This window comes from Petaurus breviceps, unplaced genomic scaffold, assembly GCF_028583685.1.
Source record: "Petaurus breviceps papuanus isolate PSGF00001 unplaced genomic scaffold, PetGlider_PUasm1.0 90784, whole genome shotgun sequence".
NCBI classification, from domain to species: domain Eukaryota; kingdom Metazoa; phylum Chordata; class Mammalia; order Diprotodontia; family Petauridae; genus Petaurus; species Petaurus breviceps.
Window position 1 is genome coordinate 790550 of NW_027187345.1, and position 10903 is coordinate 801452.

Sequence of the window (10903 nt, forward strand, 5' to 3'; positions counted from 1 at the left end):
TCATGTGGTAGAAGTTTCATGAAGTAGATAGATTTATGAGAGATAAGAGTAAAAGAGATATACCTGACTCAATACACAAAAGAGTTGAAATGAAAAGTGGTACCTGTGAAAGAATTTTTGAAAGTTTGAGGGTCCAGATCCACAATCTGTTCAAGGAATGTTATCCTAGAGTGAATGCATGGGTGGCAAGTGTCTCTGTGTGTGGAAAATTGGAAGGTGGTAGAGAAGGAAATATTTTTTATTTTTAAAATATTTCTTATATTTAGTATATATAAAATGTTATTTGATTATATATTATAGACTATATATTATATATGATATAAATTTTATTTTGAATATTTTATCTTATTTTAAATTCTTAACATTTGTTTTTAAAATATTGAGTTCCAAATTTTCCCCTCTCCCATATCCTTGATAGGGCAGGCAATTTGATAGAGGTAATACATGTGCAGTCATGTAAAACATATTTTCATCAATCATGTTGTGAAAAAAAAAAACATGGATCAAAGGGAAAAAATCAAGAAAAATAAAGTTTAAAAAAGTATGCTTCAATCTGCATTCAGATTCCAACAGTTCATTCTCTGAAGGTAGATAGCATTTTTCATCATATGTCCTTTAGAATTGTCTTAGATCATTGCCTTGATCAGAGTTGCTAAGTCATTTATAGTTAATCATCATACAGTGTTGCTATTTCTGTATATAGTGTTCTCCTGGTTCTGCTCACTTCGCTTCACATCAGTTCATGTAAGTCTTTGCAGGTTTTTCTGAGAGCATCCTGCTCATCATTTCTTATAGCATAATAGTATACTAACATAATCATTTATAACAACTCATTAAGTCATTTCCCCATTGATGGTCATCCCCTCAATTTCCACCAAATTATGTCTTGCCATTTATTCTGAATATATTTCATCTTATTATATTTTCCCCAATGTTTTATCAAGATATTTTAAAAAATTCTCAGTCATTAAGTTTATTAAGTGCTCATTGTTGCCAGGCATTGTGCTAAGCCCTGGGCATAGAAAGGCAAAAAACAATTTCAGTTCTCAAGGAGGAATTCACATGGAGACATATAAATAACTATGAAAAAAGAAGCTCCATACAAGGTGGTTTGGAAATAATCAAAAAATGGAAGGCACTAGAATTAAGGGAAACAGGGAAAGGTTTCATAGAGAAGATGTGATTTTAAGTGAAAATTGAAAGAAGCCACAAAACCAAGAGATAGGGATAAGTAGGGAGAACATTCCAGGTATAGGGGACAGCCAGTGAAAATGTCTGGAGTCCAGAGACGTAGAGTCTTGTTCAAGGAAGAGTAAAGAGGTCAGTGTGACTAGATCTCAGAGTCCATGGGGATGGAGATGGAGAATGGGGTGTTAGAAAACAATAGAGGTATATGTGGGGGAACTACCTTTATTTGAGAATGGGTGGGGGATAGAGATTTCAGCTGCTTCTCCACCATTAGTAGGGAGCAAAGTATTCTTATTATTCTCATTTTACAGGTGAGGAAACTAAAGCATATAGTAATTAAGGCAGGATATGAATTCAGGTCTAACTGTGTATTCCAGTGTAATACTTACCATCCTCTAGTACTAAGACATACCCATATCTAGGGGATTTTATCTCTTTCAGTGTGTTTATTTTGTATCAAAGGAAATGAAGGCCAAGAAAGGCTAAATCATTTGTCTAGAATTATTGATCAAGTTAGTGGCAGAATCAGGGTTAAAACCTGGGTCTCTTGGTGTAGGGCTTATTCAATTTTATCATTGCCTCTTGTATGTAGAATATGTATATTAGTACTGTTTCATGACAGAGTAAAACATCCTCAATTTAGACACATTAACTAAGAATTTGTGAAAATACAATTTAAGGTAAAGTTACATTTATGTTGTTTGTGAAGAAAATGTTTTGTAGAGTTAATTCAGTTTAAAATATATTTAGTGTTCACCTTCTATGGATCAAGCACTGGGCTAGGTAATTTGGATCTCCCTCCACCTTTCCCCCCAAAAAGCAATGCCTCCCCTTAAAGATCTTATATTTGGGGGAGGGAAGAGAAAAGGAGACATGACATGTCCATGTATAGGTTGTAAGTGATATATGCAAAATAAACACAAAGTAATTTTGGGCATCTCATTATTAGCATTATTTGTCCTTTTTTTTTTTTAAAATGGAAAACCTTCAGTCATTAACTTTGTACTCCTGAAAAATGAGTGCTTAATATGTATAAGGCACCATTCTTAATGTTATATCAATCAATCAAGAGTCATTTTATAAAGTTCCTACCATGTATCAGGTTCTGTGCTGGCTACTTGGGATACAAAGAGAAATACAAAATAGTCCTTGACCTTTTTCTCCTCTCCATCCTTCATCCTCCAAACCATCTGACAAAGTGTTATTAAAGTTTTGTCTGACCATGTCACTTCCTTGCTTACTCAACTATGGAGCTTGGTTTTTAACCCTATGATCAAATACAAACTCCTGTTCAACATTTAAACATGGTAATTTGGTGGTACAGTGGATAGAGGACTGGGTCTGGCATCAGGAAGATTCATCTTCCTGAATTCAAATCTGGCTTCAGTCACTTCCTAGCTGTGTGACCCTGGTCAAGTCCCTTAATGCTGTTTACCTCAGTTTCCTCATCTATAGAATGAGCCAGAGAAGGAAATGGTAAATCACTTCAGTATCTTTGCTAAGAAAACCCCAAATGGGGTCACCAAGAGTCAGATACAACTGAAAACGATTGAATGACAAAACCACCCTAGTTTTTCAGATTTATCATATTTATATATTAGTGCATTACTCTCCTTGGATTCTCCAGTCAAGCCAAGTTGACCTTGTTATATTCTATATGTGATACTCCATTTCTCAATTCTATGCCTTTAAACAGGCTTTTCCCCATGACTGGAGAATATCTCCTCTTCACTTCTACCTCTTGGAATCCCTAATTTCCTTCAAAGATTAACTTGTATCCCATGTCCTTACTTGAGGTTTTTCTTATCTAGCTGCTGGAACCTCTCCCACCAAAAATTACCTTGCATGTGTTTGTATATATTTATCTGAGAACAAGTTGTTTTCTCCCCATAAAATTTAAATTTCAGTCAACAAAATTTTAAGACATCTTGGTCATGGAAAGAACACTTATATCACGATCTCTGGATTCAGAAGAACTTGGGTTTAAATCACATTTATAACTTTAAATTTGAGACATTGGGCAAATGATTGAACACCCCTTGGCTTTCTTCTCCTCATCTGTAAAATGTAGAGGCTGAGGTAGATGACCTTGATGTTCTTTCCATTTCTAGATCAATAATCCTATGATCCTACTATGTGCCATTCACTGAACTAAGTTTTGGGGATATGAAGGAAAAAACCTAAGCAGTGCTTACATTTGAGAGGTTTATTTTATCAGGGCAGATAATGTGTATACATGCTTTGTTGTTGCTATTCTTCAGTCGTTTTTTAGTCATGTCCAACTTTTCTTGACTTCATTTAGGTTATCTTGGCAGAGATACTGGAGTGGTTTGCCATTTCCTTCTCCAGCTCATTTTTTAGGTAAGGAAACTAAGGTAAACAAGGTGAAGTGACTTGCCCAGGGTCACACAGATAGTAAGTATCTGAGGCTGGATTTGAACTCAAGAAGAGGAGTCTTCCTGACTCCAGGCCAAGGTACTCTATCTACTATGCTACTTAGCTGTTCTGCCACCATCTACATGCTACACATGCTACTATATGCAAAATCTATACAAAGTAAATTCTGGGTGATTTTTGTGGGGGTATTTAAAATTGGAGGAATCAGAAAAATCCTCTTATAGGAAGTGGCATTTGAGCTGTGCTTTGAAGGAAGGTCATGATTTTAAGAATTGTAGATTAGGAAAGAATATATTCCAGGCAAGTGTATCAGTCTGGGTAAAGGCTGCTCCTCACTTCACCACCATCTCAATTAATTCACTCTCCAAACTGCTTTACCTCCTCACCAATTAGCTGTTTTGCTCACCTCAGGATGACTCCACCTTGAGATCTGCTTTCCTGGTTAATGCCCTGATCACCATTTCTTGAAGGACCCCAGTCATGCTACTCATTTTGCTCTTAGCTCATCTCACTCTCTGTTGACTGTTACCTGTGAGGAAGAATTTTGGCTGAATTGTAGGGTGCATAAAGGAGGGTAATCCATAGTGTACCTAAGAAATGTCAGTTTGAGCCATCTTGTGAAAGGCTCTCAATACCAAACAGAGGAATTTGCATTTGATCCTAGATGTAAAAGGGAGCCATTGGGTTTATTGAGCAGGGGACTAAGGAAGGGGAGACCTGTATCTTAGGAAAATTACTTTGGCCATTATGTGTAGGAGAGATTTAGAAGGCTACTGCATTAGTCTAGGTGATAGGTGATGAGATCCTGCATTAGGTGATAGCTATGGGAGTGAAGAGGAGGGGATAATTGTGAGAGATTATATGAAAGTAGAACCTATAAGACTAGGAAACTAAGTGGATATGTTGAGATATGAACAATGATGGATGCCACTGACTATACCACAATATATCCTAACTATATTTAGGAAAACAATTTTTTCAAAGTATTTTAGCATATTAATTGTTTGTATGCAAATGTATATTGACAATTAAAGATGAATCTTATCTTTTAAAGCAGATCCAGGGGCAGCCCCACTGAAAACACTTTGTTAGCAGTTCAAGTTCACTTAGCCACTTAAAATGTAAGCAAACTGTATTTTTAAAGTTTTTCCTATAACTTAGACCATAGGAAGTCTGAATTACTGAGGTTTCATTGAACATTTTTTTAGACCAAGTGGGTGAATAAATATATGCTTAATCGATGTGGCAAGATGCCATAGAAGGAACATTGGATCTGAGTTGAAACCCTGTCTCTTCTACTTATTTGATGTGACCTTGGGCAAATCAATGTGTTTTCCAGCTTGAGTTTCCTCACTTGTAAAATGAAAGGGTTGAACTAGAGTGGTAGTGTCAAACTCAAATGGAAAGGGATCCTTCCCCCATATGTTGACTTAAAAAGCCTACACACTAAAATGATCTATATTGTACTATATTTTATTTATTTTGTTAAACATCTCCCAGTTGCATTTTTAAAACATATTTTGTTTTTCCCCCCAATTACATGTTAAAGCAATTTTCTAAACTTAAAAAAGTTTTAAGTTTCAAATTCTATCCCCATCTCCCTCCCTCCATTTTCCCTGAAAATAAGCAATCTGATATAGTTTATACCTGTGTAATCATGTAAAACATTTCCATATTAGTCATTTTGTACAAGAAGACTTGAATTGAAAGTGAAAATAGCATGCTTCAGTCTGTATTGAGACAGTAACAGTTCTTTCTCTGGAATTGGATAACATGCTTCATCATGAGTCCTTTGGGATTGTCTTGGATGATTATATTGCTGAGAAGAGCTAAATCATTCCCAGTTCTTTATTGTACAATATTGTTGTTACTGTATATAATGTTCTCCTGGTTCTGTTCACTTCACATTGCTTCAGTTCATGTAAATCTTTTCAGGTTTTCTCCGAAATCAACCTGCCTGTCATTTCTTGTAGCACAATAATATTCTATCATAATCATAGATCATAGTTTGTTTAGCCATTCCCTGATTGATGGGCATCCTCTCAATTTCCAGTTTTTAGCCACAATAAGAAGAGGTGCTATAAATATTTTTGTACAAATAGGTCCTCACCCCCCCCTTTTTTTGGATGTCTTTGGGATATATCACTAGCAGTAGTATTACTGGATCAAAGGTATGCATGGTTTTATAACCCTTTGGGTATAATTCCAAATTGTTCTCCAGAATGGTTGGATTAGTTGACAACTCTACTAACAATGTATCAGTGTCCCAGTTTCCCCACATACCCTCTAATACTTATCATTTCTCTTTCTTTTTTTGTCATATTTTGAGTGTGGGACATTAGAGTTGTTTTAGTTTGTGTTTCTCTAATCATTAGTAATTTAGTGCATTTTTCTCATATGAGTACAGATAGCTTTGATTTATTTGAAAACTGCCTATTCATATCATTTGACAATTTATCAATTGGGGAACAGCTTGCATTTTTAAAAATTAGACTCAGTTCTCTGTATACTTGAGAAATGAGGCCTTTATCAGAGTTGCTTCTTGCAAATCCCCCCCCCCCAGTTTTCTGCTTTTCTTTAAATTTTGGTTGCATTGGTTTTGTTTGTGCAAAGACTTTTTAATTTTATATATTAAAAATTATCTGTTCCCAATTGCACTTGAATCTGGTTCAAGTGTTTGGAGCCTTGAGTTTTATACCTCTGAAATAGATGAACTTTGAGGCCTATAAATCTGTATTTCTTATTAAGGGACTGCTATATGTCTAAGGGCGGCTAGAGGACTCTATGGATGGAGTGCTGGGCCTGAAGTCAGAAAGACCTGAGTTTAAATCAGGTCTCAGATATTTACTAGCTGTTTGACCCTGGGCAAATCACTTAACTTCTGTTTACCTTAATCCACTGGAAAAGGAAATGGCAAGTACCCTAGTATGTTTCCCAAGAAAACCTCATGGACAGTATGATTGACAGGGTCACAAAAAGACATGGTTGAACAACAACAACCAAATATGTCTAGCATTGTAGGGGGATGTGTGTGTGTGTGTGTGTGTAGAGCAAATATTGTCCAGTCTTTAAGGAACTTGAAATTTGTCCCCAGAAGCAATACCAATACTTACAAAAACATTGAAGTATTTAAGTGCATACTAAGAAGTATTGTAGTTATAGTAGCAAGCACCTTAGAATACCCAGGATGGCCTACTAGCACAGGTTCTTTGATCTGTTTTATAAAGGAAAGACAGCTTTAAAGGGGTTAACAGTCCTGTTTTAATTACAGAGAAAGAAGTGAGTATAGAAAATACCAGCAGAGAAATTAGCCCGAAGACCAACAGACAGGGCTCCCACTGTCTGACCATAGCAATATTGCTACACACTTCACATACTTCACTGGATTGAGGGAGCATAGACATCTAAGCAGTCAGGGGGCTCTGAACAAATGGCTACTCAGAGTCTCAACCAGGATCAAAAGATCCTTCTCATGAGCAAACTCCCAAAGCAAAATGCCAACCTCCCAGAATATGTAACAAAAACTGGGCTCCTGATTGACTCAGAGCCAGAAGGCACAAAACCTATTTGAGTCAGCCCACAAAAATCCCATCTTGCCTTTTAAAGCAGTCGAGAGAAAAGGGAAGAGATCAGTATGTTGGACTAGTCTAAGAAAGTTTCATGAAGAGAGTAAAATATTGTTTAATCCCTTAAGGACTGGGTAAACTCTAGATAAGTGGCAATGAGGAAATGTTGTTGGTAAGTCATTTTTCAGTTATGTCTGACTTTTCATGATCCCATTTGGGGTTTTCTTGGCAAAGATCCTGGAATGGTTTACCATTTCCTTCTCCAGCTCATTTTACAGATGAGGAAACTGAGGCAAACAGGGTGAAATGGGGGGGGTGGCTAGGTGGTGCAGTGAATAGAGCACCGGACCTGGAGTAAGGAGGACCTGGGTTCGGATCTGCCCTCAGACACTTAACACAAAAACTAGCCGTGTGACCCTGAGCAAGTCACCTAATCCCAATTGCCCTCCAAAAAGCAAAAAACAAAAACAAAAACCAGGGTGAAATGACTTGCCAAAGATCACACAGTAAGTGTCTAAGGCCAGATTTGAACTCAGGTTTTCCTGACTCTAGACCCAGTGCTTTATCTACCACTCCACATCAATGAGGAGGCTTCCTTTATGTATTTCTACTATCAATAAAAAACATCAATTAAGCACCAATTATGTGTCAGGCACCTTGCTAAGTCTAGGAGGTAGAAAGAAAAGCAAAAGACAGTCCCTGTTCTCAAGGAGCTCACAGTCTAATGGGGAAGACAACACAGGAACAATTATGTACAAAGAAGCTATATGCAAGACAAATTAGAGCTAATCAACAGAGGGAAAGCACTACTCTGTTTCATTACTACTTTCCCTATATTCATTTGTCAAGCTAAGCCCCTATAAAATGCCCCCTGACACTTAATCTTTCCCCTTGAGTTGTTTCATTATAAATTGGATGGTGACATAGAATGCTGGCATGTCCACTGCTGTGACCCCTTGCTGCTGCTTTCTCTTTTGAGTGCCATCTCTCTTTAAGTACACACACACTAAAATCCTCCACTTCCTTTATGATTATTCAGCATTGGCCATTCCCAAAGATGGCACCTACCAATTCTTCTTGTCATAAGAAACTCATTCCAACATCTAACAAGGTAGTGAATATAACATCAACAGCTGCTAATATTTATGTAGTACTTTAAGATTTCTATAGCATTGTGTATAGATCTCATTTGATATATTTTTTCATTACCTTATTTGATTATTTTAACAGGTTCTCTACTTATGGAAAGATTTATTGTAATGATTTGTTAAGGACTAAGTACTTCATTTTCTCACTATTTTATGGAAAAGATGTTAATTTGAGCTCATCTGTGGTGATGCACCACTCACAGTATGTGTTGTACATTATGACATGAATGGAAGTATCCTTTTAACTTGATTTAAAAGAAAATTCCCTTGCAGTTTTCAGTGTGTTTGCTATTGGGTTCATGGGGCAATTAGAATCCTTTCCCATAATTAATTTAACACCTGCAAAATCTGTGTGTTTGGGTATTTCAAAATGAGTGAATACAGGTTCTATTAGTGGCATACTTCTACTTTTTTCAGCAATATAGTTTCATAATAGCATATTAACCAAAATATTAGAAAAAGTCACAATGGATCAAAATATTTGCCAATGAAAAATGCTTTTGAGTCTGTATTTTTATTCATAATGTTAAGCAAGGAACCAAGACAAGTATCTGGGTAATCTGGATGGGAAAAAACCAACAATCTTATTCTTGCTTACCATATCCAAATTATTGAGGTACAAGAGCTTTTGTTTGGCTTGTTATATTCAAATAATTCTTGCTTCATTTTGTGTGTTCAGATAGTCTCAAAAATAAGAATCTCAGCCTCTTTGGAATGTGCTGACTATTAAACAAATGGCCAAGAATACAAAATTTTAGACTTCTAGATGACTGGGTTACAAACTGTAGCAAGAATGGAGCAAATAGGACCTTCCACAAAGGTGCCAACATCTGGCTGCTATTTCTTCTTGCAGGAACATTTCTCTTCTAGAACCAGCTTTTCTTCTTCAACTCATGTGAGGATGACCTGATCCTTGAATGTTTGACTGGATTGTTCAACCTTCTTACCTCCACCTCAGAAGAGACCTTTCTTTTGAGATGTGACTCAAGCAACGTATTCTTCTACATTAAACATTGCCTGATCACCCCAAACATTAGGGATCTGCTTCCAATACAACTCTGAATTTAACTACTTTGTGTGTGTATTACATATACATATATGTACATGTATGTGTATATATATGATCGATTCCCTATTACATGTATTTTTGAATGCCACTGTCCTTGCCTGATCTCAGGGCTGTGCACTGCCTGAGGGAGATTGCAACCAGTCAAAAGAGAACTATCAAAACCAATTAAAAAAAAGAAAAGAGTCAGATTCTGATCAGAAATTAGGACTTCTGAACCTTCCCCAACCTTCTCTATGAACTTTTGGTTGTTATACAGAACAGCTTTTGTAACTTTTGTTACTTCCAGAGGTTATGCCTCCTAGGAGACTGCCTTGGTTGAAATGTATTTAACCCTGCCATCCTGAGCACTCCTACAACTTGGTACTGTGTGGTAGCCCCAAGTTGCAGTTCCCTTGCCCTGGTTAAAAGACTAGTTTTTGCTGTTTTGGTAGTCTTCTTTATTTCATCTTGAATATATGTGTACACACACACACACACACACACACGCACACACACACACACATTGTTGACCCCCAAACAGAATTGATCTAAGAAAGAGAGAAATGATTTCGGTTGAGTCTGAAGCGGGGGTCAAGGAGTTCAGGGAGTCCAGGAACCCCAGTAACCAGGGTTCCTGGAAAGCAGTCTGGAATAAATTCATGGACTTAAGCATTCTCTGAGTCAAGGTGGCAAAGATTTATCGTTATACTATACAGTAGGCAAGAGTTCATAGGGAACCTGCGACCTTAGAGGGGGTATATTATAGTTTATATAGGATAACTATAGTAAAACCTGTGCCAAATATGCTAACTAGGTGAATCAGGGTGGAATTAGGGAGGAGTTAAGGAGTGGTCAGTTCTTAAAGGAACACGTACTTTTAATATCTACCGAGCAGGCGTATTGCCTAGAATTCACTGGGAAATAGCCCAAGGGGGGCTGCCTGGAAGTGTGGTGTTAGACTTGAAACATCACTAAGTCAGCTGGCAGTCAGAGAAAACTCAGGCAGTCCCCATCAATGTCTTGTTAGACAAGATAGATGTTGGGAATAAATTAATATTCCAAGCTAACGAGGGATTCAGGATGTGCATAATGAGCTAGGGAGTATACATATGACTGAGTCTAGTATACATAGGATAGGTATGACCCAGTACACAGCTGCTTCGGCCAGTACACAGGTGGGTCGAACTACTAAATTCTCTAAGTGCAGCTGCCATTGTAACAGGAAGAGGGATAAGTATTTTTCTAGAGTATGCTGCCCTTGAGTTAGAGAGAAACTGCCTGAGACAGTGTTTTGAGGCAAGGGAGAAGTGTGATTTTGGAATTGGATGTGATTTTACAAACTGTAGTTCAAGCACAGGCACCCAAGCACACCATCAAGTCCACATTTTTATTTCTCTGAAACTGGTTTGATATGCATTGTATCGGAGCTACAGTCCAGAACTGGAACCCGCTCAGTCCAGAACTTGCTTGATTTGAAAGTTGGGGTGCCCAGTTTATATACCTTTCCAATAGGGGGCTGATGTCACTTCTCTTGCATTCTACCTACAGATAGATGA